Raw genomic sequence first — 10523 nt, 5'->3', positions numbered from 1 at the left:
GTCACCATCCCACCGCCCTCCCTCGGCGCGATACGAAAGCCAATGGCCAATGCAGGGTGAGTGAAGGGGCTTTGGAATGTCCACGCTCACAAAGTTGTCAGAGGAGCAACGACTCTCAGGCCGACGGAGGAGAGCACTGTTGGGTTTGTTTCTCCAGAGAGTGGATCTCAGGAAGAGCTGCTACTGCCGGGGCCTTTCTCCTGGTTACGTGCTGCCCCTGAATGATGATGGCGGATTGGAATCTTTAGAACCCGGCTCCTTGAGTCTGTGGTGTGGAAGGGACCTTAGAGACCTCCAGCTTCAGCCCCTTCATTTTAGAGAAGGGGGCCCAGAAAGAGAAGGCTGTTCCTTGAAGCACACACACGCACACACACACAGCTGGCTGGAGGCCAGACAGGTAGTCTTACACGCTGGAGTCCTTGTCCAGGGCTCTGTCCCCTCTACCACACTCCCTGTCTCTACATAGGCTCACTCTCTTTAGCATTTGCTGAGCACTTACTAGATGCTGTTTTCTTTCTTCCATCCATCCTTCCTTCCTCTTTCCCTCCTTCCTTTTCTTTCTTTCTTTCTTTCTTTCTCTCTTTCTCTCTCTCTTTCTTTCTTTCTCCCTTCTTGTGGCTGAACAGAATTGGATACCCTTAAAGAGGTAAGAGGACCTGACATGTCAGTGACAAAACAGGGTGTCCCAGCAGGGGTTCTGTTTCCTTCCCCTTGGTCCAGACTGTTTGCCAACATCATCTACTCCTGATGCAAAACAGGCCTAAAGGAGACCGGGATTCAGACAATGATGGAGCCGGACGGATGACGGGACAATGCCACAGAGGTGGCAGCTCACTCAGGTGAGGCCTGCTCCAGCCAGGCTGGCTGGTGGGAAAGAAAGAGCCTTTGGAAGGTGGATGCTTCCGCGCTGCAGCACCCCTGTGACCGCCAGGGGGCAGTGTTTCATCACCTCCTGGGCGGTCAGAGCCTCTTTTCCCAGTACCGGAGAAAGTAAGTCTTTTAGGGGAATAGAGAGGGGTGTTTACAGTAAAAGTCTAAGTGTGGAAAAGAGAAAGATATATCGTCTGGGCATGAAATGATCTCTCGAAGGCAGTGATTTCATCGTTCTGCCTGTCTCTGCTCTCAGCAGCGGCTCTGTACTTGACACAGATCTAAAGCTGGAGGATTACGTCTCCGGGTCCAGCCCCCTTCCCACGGGCTCTTCTCTTGTGGTCCAGAATTGTTCACAACCTGAGGCATTCTCTGGGGGCATTTGAAAGGATGGCGTGGAATCTTGTTTGAGATGTCCCAGCCTGTGGAGCGTCAGGCCAGTCCCCCTGCCTCTCCTGTGAGCTTCTCCAGGCTGCAAAGTCCGGCCCAAGGACCCACCTGCCTCTGTCCTCTCAGATACATCCCTTGGCTGCTCGGCTGCCGCCCAGGGCTGCTGTGCCGTTATGGCCCGTCCTGCTGGGAAATGAAGCACTTCTGGCTTGGCTGGGGGATGGTTAATCAACAGCCTTGTCAGAGTGATGGATTCTTCTAGGATTATTGCTTAATTAGCTTGTTTGGAGGTAAAAATAACCCGGGACATCAGTTCTCTGGGAGTGGGGAGGAACGGGAGGAGGCAGCTGGGAGCCGGCAGGAAGGACTCCAGGAGGTGCCTGGGGTGCAGAGTGTGGCGGGGGTGGGTATGCAGGTGGGGCTTTGAAGCTGGGATTCATGAGGAGTCTTAGGGCTACCGCGGTGGCTGGGGCCAAGAGCACGCACCATTCTGTAGAGTCACAAAAGCGGTGACATCTGAGATGTTTCCCAAGGACTACAGGCATCGTTCGAGGAGCTTTCAATAAAAGCAGATTCCCAGGCCTAGCCCCAGACTTCCTGGATCAGAATCTCTGACGCTTTAAAAAAAAAATTCATTCCAGGTGAGGCGTCTGGGTGGCACAGTTGGTTAAGTGTCCGGCTTCTGTTGTGATCTCGGGGTCGTGGGATCAAGCCCTGCGTCGGGCTCTGTGCTCAGGGTAGAGTCTGCTTGAGATCCTCCCTCTCCCTCTGCCCCTACCCTTGTTTGCACTCTCTCTCTCCCTCTCTCTCAGATAAATCTTTTTGGGACGCCTGGGTGACTCACTCAGTTAAGCATCTGCCTTCTATTCAGGTCACGATCTCAGGGTCCTGGGATAGAGCCCCGTGTCCTCTTCCTCTGCCTTCTACTCCCCTTGCTTGTGTTCTCTCTCCTTCTGTCAAATAAATAAATAAAATATATTTTTTTAAATAATCTTTTTAAAAAAAGTTACTCCAGGTGATTTTTTATGCACACTAAAGTTTGAGAGTTTACAGGCCTAACCCTGATCTGTGTGGGGCAAGTCCTTTCCGCTGGCAGTGGGCTTCCAACGATTGGGCTCCATCACCAACACACCAGTCCACACCCATGGGCCCCAGTGGTCGTCCTTCTGTTCTGATCTCCTGAATTAGGTCTCGTCTTCTGCGTCTCCCATCTTATCCCTCTGTCTCTGTTGCTCCCGGCCAAGCCCCGTCAGCCCCACTCCTGGCATCTTCCTTCTCCGGGCTCTCCATATCCATTTCTTTTCTCCTTCCATTTCTCTCTTCTGTTGGCACCTGGCCCTCCTTACACCCACTTCTGTATCCTCTCCTGTCTGGAAGGGGCTGGAAGCCTGAGAGTTCCTGAGACACTTTCAGTCCCCCCAGTGAGATGCACTTATGTGACATCGGGAAGGCAGAGGAGGGGCTGAAGCCTTATTCCTCTGCGTCTGGCAGGGCAGGCAGGTACGCAGGCTTCGGGAATTGTGAGCACTGTAGGGCTGCGGTTCCCTGTAGTGTCTGGCTAGGGGAGGGGCAGCAGCCCCTCGTGGTGCCCTGAAAGTTCGTGATAAACCTGGCAGTCACTGGCCACCTTCTCTGGCCTTTGCTCCTCCTGGTCCCTGTGTTAAATCCTGTTAAAACAGAACAGAGTGGTTCCTGTTTTCCTGCCTGACACCGCCTGTTATGCTCTGTTCTTCCCATGTAACCTCCGTATTCCAGGCCCCGCCCCCTTTCTTATTCCTTCTCCTCCGCCCAACCGGCTGTTCTATGGAATGGAAAGTTTAAAATGCCTAGTTCTAGTGAAGTTATATTATCTCCATTCTTTTTTTTTTTTTTTAAGATTTTATTTATTCATGAGAAACCTAGAGAGAGGGAGGAGGGAGAAACAGGCCCCCTGCTCGCCGGATGCTGGGCTCGATCCCAGGATGCTGGGATCATGCCTCGAGCCGAAGGCAGATGCTTAACCCACTGAGTCACCCAGGCACCCCTATTATCTCCATTCTTTTTTTTTTAATTTTATTTTTTATAAACATATAATATATTTTTATCCCCAGGGGTACAGGTCTGTGAATCACCAGGTTTACACACTTCACAGCACTCACCATAGCACATACCCTCCCCAATGTCCATAACCCCACCCCCCCTCTCCCAACCCCCCTCCCCCCATCAACCCTCAGTTTGTTTTGTGAGATTAAGAGTCACTTATGGTTTGTCTCCCTCCCAATCCCATCTTGTTTCATTTACTCTTCTCCTACCCCCTTAACCCCACATGTTGCATCTCCTCTCCCTCATATCAGGGAGATCATATGATAGTTGTTTTTCTCCGATTGACTTATTTCGCTCATTTCCTTACACCACACATGAAAATAGACTCAAAATGGATGAAGTACCTCAATGAGAGAAAGGAATCCATCAAAATCCTTGAGGAGAACACAGGCAGCAACCTCTTCGACCTCAGTCGCAGCAACATCTTCCTAGGAACATCGCCAAAGGAAAGGGAAGCAAGGGCAAAAATGAACTATTGGGATTTTATCAAGATCAAAAGCTTTTGCACAGCAAAGGAAACAGTTAACAAAACCAAAAGACAACTGACAGAATGGGAGAAGATATTTGCAAATGACATATCAGATAAAGGGCTAGTGTCCAAAATCTATAAAGAACTTAACAAACTCAACACCCAAAGAACAAATAATCCAATCAAGAAATGGGCAGAAGACATGAACAGACATTTCTGCAAAGAAGACATCCAGATGGCCAACAGACACATGAAAAAGTGCTCCATATCACTCGGCATCAAGGAAATACAAATCAAAACCACAATGAGATACCACCTCACACCAGTCAGAATGGCTAAAATTAACAAGTCAGGAAATGACAGATGCTGGCGAGGATGCGGAGAAAGGGGAACCCTCCTACACTGTTGGTGGGAATGCAAGCTGGTGCAACCACTCTGGAAAACAGCATGGAGGTTCCTCAAAATGTTGAAAATAGAACTACCCTATGACCCAGCAATTGCACTACTGGGTATTTACCCTAAAGATACAAACGTAGTGATCCGAAGGGGCACGTGCACCCGAATGTTTATAGCAGCAATGTCTACAATAGCCAAACTATGGAAAGAACCTAGATGTCCATCAACAGATGAATGGATAAAGAAGATGTGGTATATATACACAATGGAATACTATGCAGCCATCAAAAGAAATGAAATCTTGCCATTTGCGACGACGTGGATGGAACTAGAGGGTATCATGCTTAGCGAAATCTCCATTCTTAATATCAAACATAGGTGAGTTGACCATTCAAGGTCAAGAACTCCCCACTGAACTGAGCTGCCTCTATGTGAGCTTCTCCAAGGATTCTATCGGAGGAGCTCAGGGCCCTTGAGGGAGCAAAGGGGAAGGAGCAGGCTGGTGAGGAGGGAGATCATGGGCCTGACGAGTCCCCTGGGAGTTCCCACCGTAAATCCTGCCTCTGTCCCCCTGGGGCCTGGAGGTGGCAAGAAGCAAGTCGGCAAAGGGCCCGTTTCTGCTCTAGATGGAAGCAAGGCTGACATCGCCCCCACGCGGGTGTGTGTGTGTGTGTGTGTGTGCACGCACGTGTTCATGCACCCCGTGTCAGAGCTTCCCCCTCACCAGGCTGAGCCCCAGTGCCAAGGAGCAGGCCTGTGCTCTCCCGCAGCCCAGGCCCCACAGCCACGGAGTGCAGGGACGAGGGTTCAAGTCTAGCATCTGCCACCTGTAATGGGGCAGCTACCTCTTCTTGGGGCTTCGAGGGTCTCAGTTTTGGAATGGCGAGGACAGCCTGGCCACCCTGTGTCCCCTGAGGAGTGGCTGCAGCTGTGCAGGCCCTGGGAGCTGGAGGCCACCCCACTGGCTCCGTGACGGCTCCCGCCCCTCCCTGTCCCTCTGTCTCGTACCAGCTGAGCTCTGTGCCCACTGCCACATTTCCAGAATGTCTTCAGCCCTCTTTTGGGGGGGGGGTCTTTCTTGACCTTGGCTGAAGGATGTGGGGAGCCCTGAGAAGGTGCAGCCTGGGGACAAGCTAACTGGTCAGCTCTGTGCCAGGGTTAAGGATCCAGACCCTTCCCCTCTACTGGGGAGATGGGGACAAAGCTCCATCCCCCCACAGCTCTGTGCAGACCCCCAGGGCCATGCAAGCCCTCCAGCCCTGGTGTGGCCACAAGAGTCAGCTTTCCAATTAATCAATTGAGTAAATTCTCCCCTTCTATCCTGTTAGTTTAAAGAGAAAACTAAAGACTGGTTCTTGAGCCGAACCCCGTGAGGGAGGAAACGGCTCTGCGTCCTGGGGACACCGCTCTGGTGGTGCCTGGTGCTGAGGGGGCATGGTCGCCCCTGGGCTGCTGGCCGCCAAGCCTCCGTCTGCAATTTCCTTCCATAAGAAGTCCAGGGTGACTCACAGTTGGGGCAGGAAAGCACGCAGGTCTGTTGGGTTTTCCACCTGGACGTCCCAGTGAAGTCCTGCCAGAGGGGGCTCATTCGTTCCTTTGGGCACCAGTTCCCCCCACCCCACTTTTTTTTTTTTTTTTTAACAGAGTCTGTGTTTATCTGTTGGCACCAGGGTTTTGCATGCAGAAAATCTTACGTGAGGGACCAGGCTGACTGCCCAGGACTTGAGTCCTCAGGCATTAGCTCTGTCTGCTTCCTAAGTCCATGCTGAGCACCATGGCTGGCCATCCTGGGTCACTAAGCAGAGGGCCTGGAGGCCAAATGACCTGGCCCAAGCTTTGCCATGTGTCTGTCCCTGCTGGAGTCACTGAACTGATCATAAACCCTTTGCAGCAGTTCCCTGGGACACAGTTTAGTGGGCTGCCTTTATTCTTTGTGCCAGGATGTGTCCACTTTCCAAATGCTGACCTCGACCCTGAGCACGGGAGTCTGCAATGGCGTACCCCTGACCAATCCTGTCCACTTTCTGATGGGGTCTTCTCAGAAAGTCTCCGCTCTCCTGTCCCCCTGAAACATGTATATTTGTAAGGATCCCCCCACTGGGGAACGGTTCTGGAATGCGTTCTCAAACCACAGAGTCTCCTGAGTGGGGTCTGGCTTGGTCACTCACTGGGAACTCTTCTACGCTGGAGGGGGCCATGCTCTTCTGGAGAGACCTTTATGGATAAAGAGGGAGGGAGATACCTGCCTTGCTGGCTGGATTTCTCCTTCCCCAAACTTTTTTTTTTTTTTTTTTAAATTCAGAATTATGATCCTACTTGTCACAGAGTCCAAGACCTTTATGGGAACTGGGTTTTATTTTGCCATTTGGCTGTGAAACAGTCAGGATACAGACAGGGAGAAGTAGGATTACTTGGCGACATCCAGCAGACGGCTCCCCGATCACCCCCAGCACCCTGTGGGTGGGCAGACGGCCTCATTCTGGCTTTTCCTAGAAATGAATTGGACTGGAGGGAGGGGGTCATGAGGAAGCTTCTCCCCTTCTTTCCCACCATCGAACATCTCCTGCTTCATCTTCCAGGGCATCCCAGGCTGGTGTCCTGAAGTGGTCAGAGGACCCGCTCTGAGATTTCAGGCTGACTACAGCCTGACTCGGCTGAGGACTGGGCCCAGGTTCCTCAAAGACAGCCTTGACTACGTTTCAGGCAGGGCAGGTTTCAATGTATCACACACATGGGAGTTCACCACCTGTTGCAAGGAGAGTCAGATTCTTGAGTGATCACTGGGAGCTGGTCCTAGAGAAAGGCACAGATGTTCAAATGCAGAAGGCCAGGGGAGAGTAAAGAAGCTTTTCCCTTCTTGGAGTGACCACAGAGGCCTGGACCTATTCCCATAGATGCTGTCTGGGACCAGCAGATAACAGACGGAGCACAGGGACCTCGTGCTGGTGAAGGTGGACCCGTTCCAACATACCCAAGGCCACCCAGTGGACAGGAATATCTCTACCGCCTTCTCCAAAATTCCTTGGAGGCATCTATGCACTTACTCCGCCCTTAGTTCAAGACGGCAGCCCCCTGAGCACCTGAGTGCCTGTGGCAGAGTGGTGGGTAAGTTTGGGAGATCTTCTTCTGACCCCCTGAGCAGGCTGGAAGGACTGAGACCAGGAGAAGCTGGAATGACAACAGCTCTAGTCTCTGTTCCAGCAGAGGGCTGATCTGCTGGCTGTGGATTCCTATCAAAGAATGGCTTTTCTCAAGTGCGCATCTCTCGGACTAAAGCAATGTTCTTGTATGGACATTTTTTTCTACAACTATAATCACCTAACTTTCCCGGCCACGTGAGAAAGACTTGATTCTTCTTCTCTATCCCCTTCTCTTTTCTTGAGTCTTAAAGGCCTGTCTCAGTCTATTTATTAGTTTTGCTTATTTATTTTCATAAAAGTCCAGCCTCCTATATATAATTTTAAAACTCTAATAGTATAACAAGACAGGAAGAAAAAACAGCAGTCACCTGTCCCATCTGTACCTTAAATTCCGCTCTCCGGACTCTTTTCTTTGATGCGTACCTCCATATTTCCAAGGATAGGCCTGCAGGTTTCTCCCCAGACTTGTCAATGTCAAATGCCTGACATTGTACTGGGAGGTGGGGCTGGTGTGCTCCTAACCCATTCCATACCTACACTTCTCCCCTCCTTTCTCCAATATATGTATGTCATATCTTCTGGCTAAATCAATATTCAATTCTTATTTTATTACAATTACATATGTACTCTTCACTGCTGAGTGAAAAAATACTCTAGGATCACTTCTCCTTTTTTCTTCTATAAGTCTTTGTTCTTCCAGGAGTTAATAATTATCTCATTTAAAAAATCTGCTTATGGGGCACAGTGGCTCAGTGGGTTAAGCCTCTGACTTTGGCTCGGGTCATGATCTCAAGGTCCTGGGATTGGGCCCTGCATTGGGCTCTCTGCTCAGCAAGGGAGTCTGTTTCCTCCTCTCTCTCTACCTGCCTCTCTGCCTACTTGTGCTCTCTCTCTCTGTCAAAAAAATAAATAAAATCTTACAAAAAAATCTGCTTAGTCTATGTCATTATCCTAATAATTCTTCCAAAACTCTCCAGCAAAATTTTAAAAATCCTTCTGAGCACACTTTACCCATGATGAAACAATCAGATAAACTACTGGTTCCATTTTCCCCCAAAGACCTCTCTTCCTGCTCCCGTTGGTCTTCCTTTCTCTTTTTACGGGACTTCCCTAGCTAGTGAAGGGTCCAGTGCTGGATCTTGTTTCCAGGATATCAACTCTTCCTCCTTCTTGGTTTATGCCCTTGGAGTATCCAAGTCATTTTTTCTAGCTGGATACCGTTCTCTTCCAAAGCCAGATCTGGAAGGCTGGACACCCAGGGTTCTACAGTAATCACCACGTGTATGTTGGCCAAAGCAGGTAAGGAGTTTCACCTCTCTAGAGGCAAACCCAGGATCCTAACTCTCAAAAAGGATGTCTCTGGTCTGCAGGATGGGAGAGATAATTTACTTGGATAGGAGAAAACTGTTATCGGTAGATCAGAAAGATCAGGACCACTGCTACTCATACGTCACCTTCATGCAGAGTGGGAGAATGTGGCCCATTCCTCAAGATAGTTCACATCCATATTAGGGGCAAATTGCTATAAATAATAACTTTGTTAGAGTAAGGCACTTTATTACCATACTGACAGTAGATCAACGTGAATGTAGATGACATTAGCTAGAAAAACTCTCAGCAGAGTGTGACTTACAGTACATTAAACCTCTAGACTTGGGGCGCCTGGGTGGCTCAGTGGGTTAAGCCTCTGCTTTTGGCTCAGGTCATGATCCCAGGGTCCTGGGATAGAGCCCTGCGTTGGGCTCTCTGCTCAGTGGGGAGCCTGCTTCCTCCTTTCTCTCTGCCTGCCTCTCTGCCTACTTGTGATCTCTGTCTGTCAAATAAATAAATAAATAAAATCTTTAAAAAAGAAAAAAAAGGAAAAAGCCTTCTAGACTTGAAATCAATTAAGATCAACATAGCCTTAATTCTCCAAGCACAATATACCAATTCATTGAGCATTAGCATTTTTTGAAGTATGAACTTGATATTTAAACAATTTTAATATAAACATGGCCAGCAATATGATAATGGGGGTGCATGCTTCCTTCAAAATGAATAGGTACAATGGGAGGGGAGGAAGAGGAGTTCTCTGGTTGCATACTTCTATATCCTACTTCACTAAGTGAGAGCAGAACAGATGGGTTGAAGATGAGAGAGAGAGGAACAGAAGTGTTCTCCCAATGGGAGTACATGCCAACTTGCCTGGTGGATCCAAGCCGACTGATGAGGGGGCTTTAGCAACCCCAAACTCTGGGGAGAGGCTCACTTAGCTCATCTGACAAGGCCTTCACTTGTTCCAGTGACAGCTTCATTGCCCAGAGGGCCAGATGAACAAGGAGAGGGAATTTTCCTCTGGGTTGGATATTGGCCAATAGTGAGAGTCTCTTTGCTAACGTGGGAGTGATGGAAATCCTGGAAGAACGTAGCTTTGACTTTGTAGTAGCAAAATAAGGGAATGTTGGGTGGCATTGAAATGTGCCCTGGGGGATGCCTGGGTGGCTCAGTTGGTCAACCATCTGCCTTCAGCGCAGGTCATGATCCCAGGGTCCTGGGATCAAGCCCTGCATTGGGCTCCCCTGCTCAGCCACAAGTCTGCTTCTCCCTCTCCCTCCACCTCCCACCCCTGCTTGCTCTCTTTCTCTCGCTTTCTTATTCTCCTTCTCTCAAATAAATAAATAAAATCTTAAAAAAAAAAAAAAGGGAAAAAGAAGTGTGCCCTGGACTCAAGAAAGCAGATTTCAAAAGGGTGAGAGGATCAACAGGTCAAACAATAAGCCTTTTATAAAAAAAAAACAGGTCATGATGTACTAGAGATTTTAACAAGATAATGTTAATTATCTGCTTTCCAGTAATCCTGATGGGCAAGAAACTGCATACATAGTCAATAGCAGGAAGAACCGGGTTGAAGACAACATTTATAAAAATTAGGACAAGAACAAACAAAGGAAGACACGAACCGGGAAGGGCAATTTCTCTCAGTCATTTGGAAAACTGTTATTGAGTGGTTCCTCTATACCAGGCTTTTTGCTACATGCTAAGGAGATAGTAACCAAAGACATACCTAAGCTTACAGTCCAGCAGGGAATATAGACATCAAGCAGGTAATTAAAAGTGTGTTGAATCAGCAAACTACAAATAGAGGGGAACTTCCTCAGCTTGACAAATAATACCTATGAAAATCCCACAGCTGACAT

Source organism: Enhydra lutris, unplaced genomic scaffold (assembly GCF_002288905.1).
Source record: "Enhydra lutris kenyoni isolate GAN:26980312 unplaced genomic scaffold, ASM228890v2 scaffoldscaffold35, whole genome shotgun sequence".
Lineage (NCBI taxonomy): Eukaryota > Metazoa > Chordata > Mammalia > Carnivora > Mustelidae > Enhydra > Enhydra lutris.
This window is presented reverse-complemented; position numbering follows the sequence as displayed.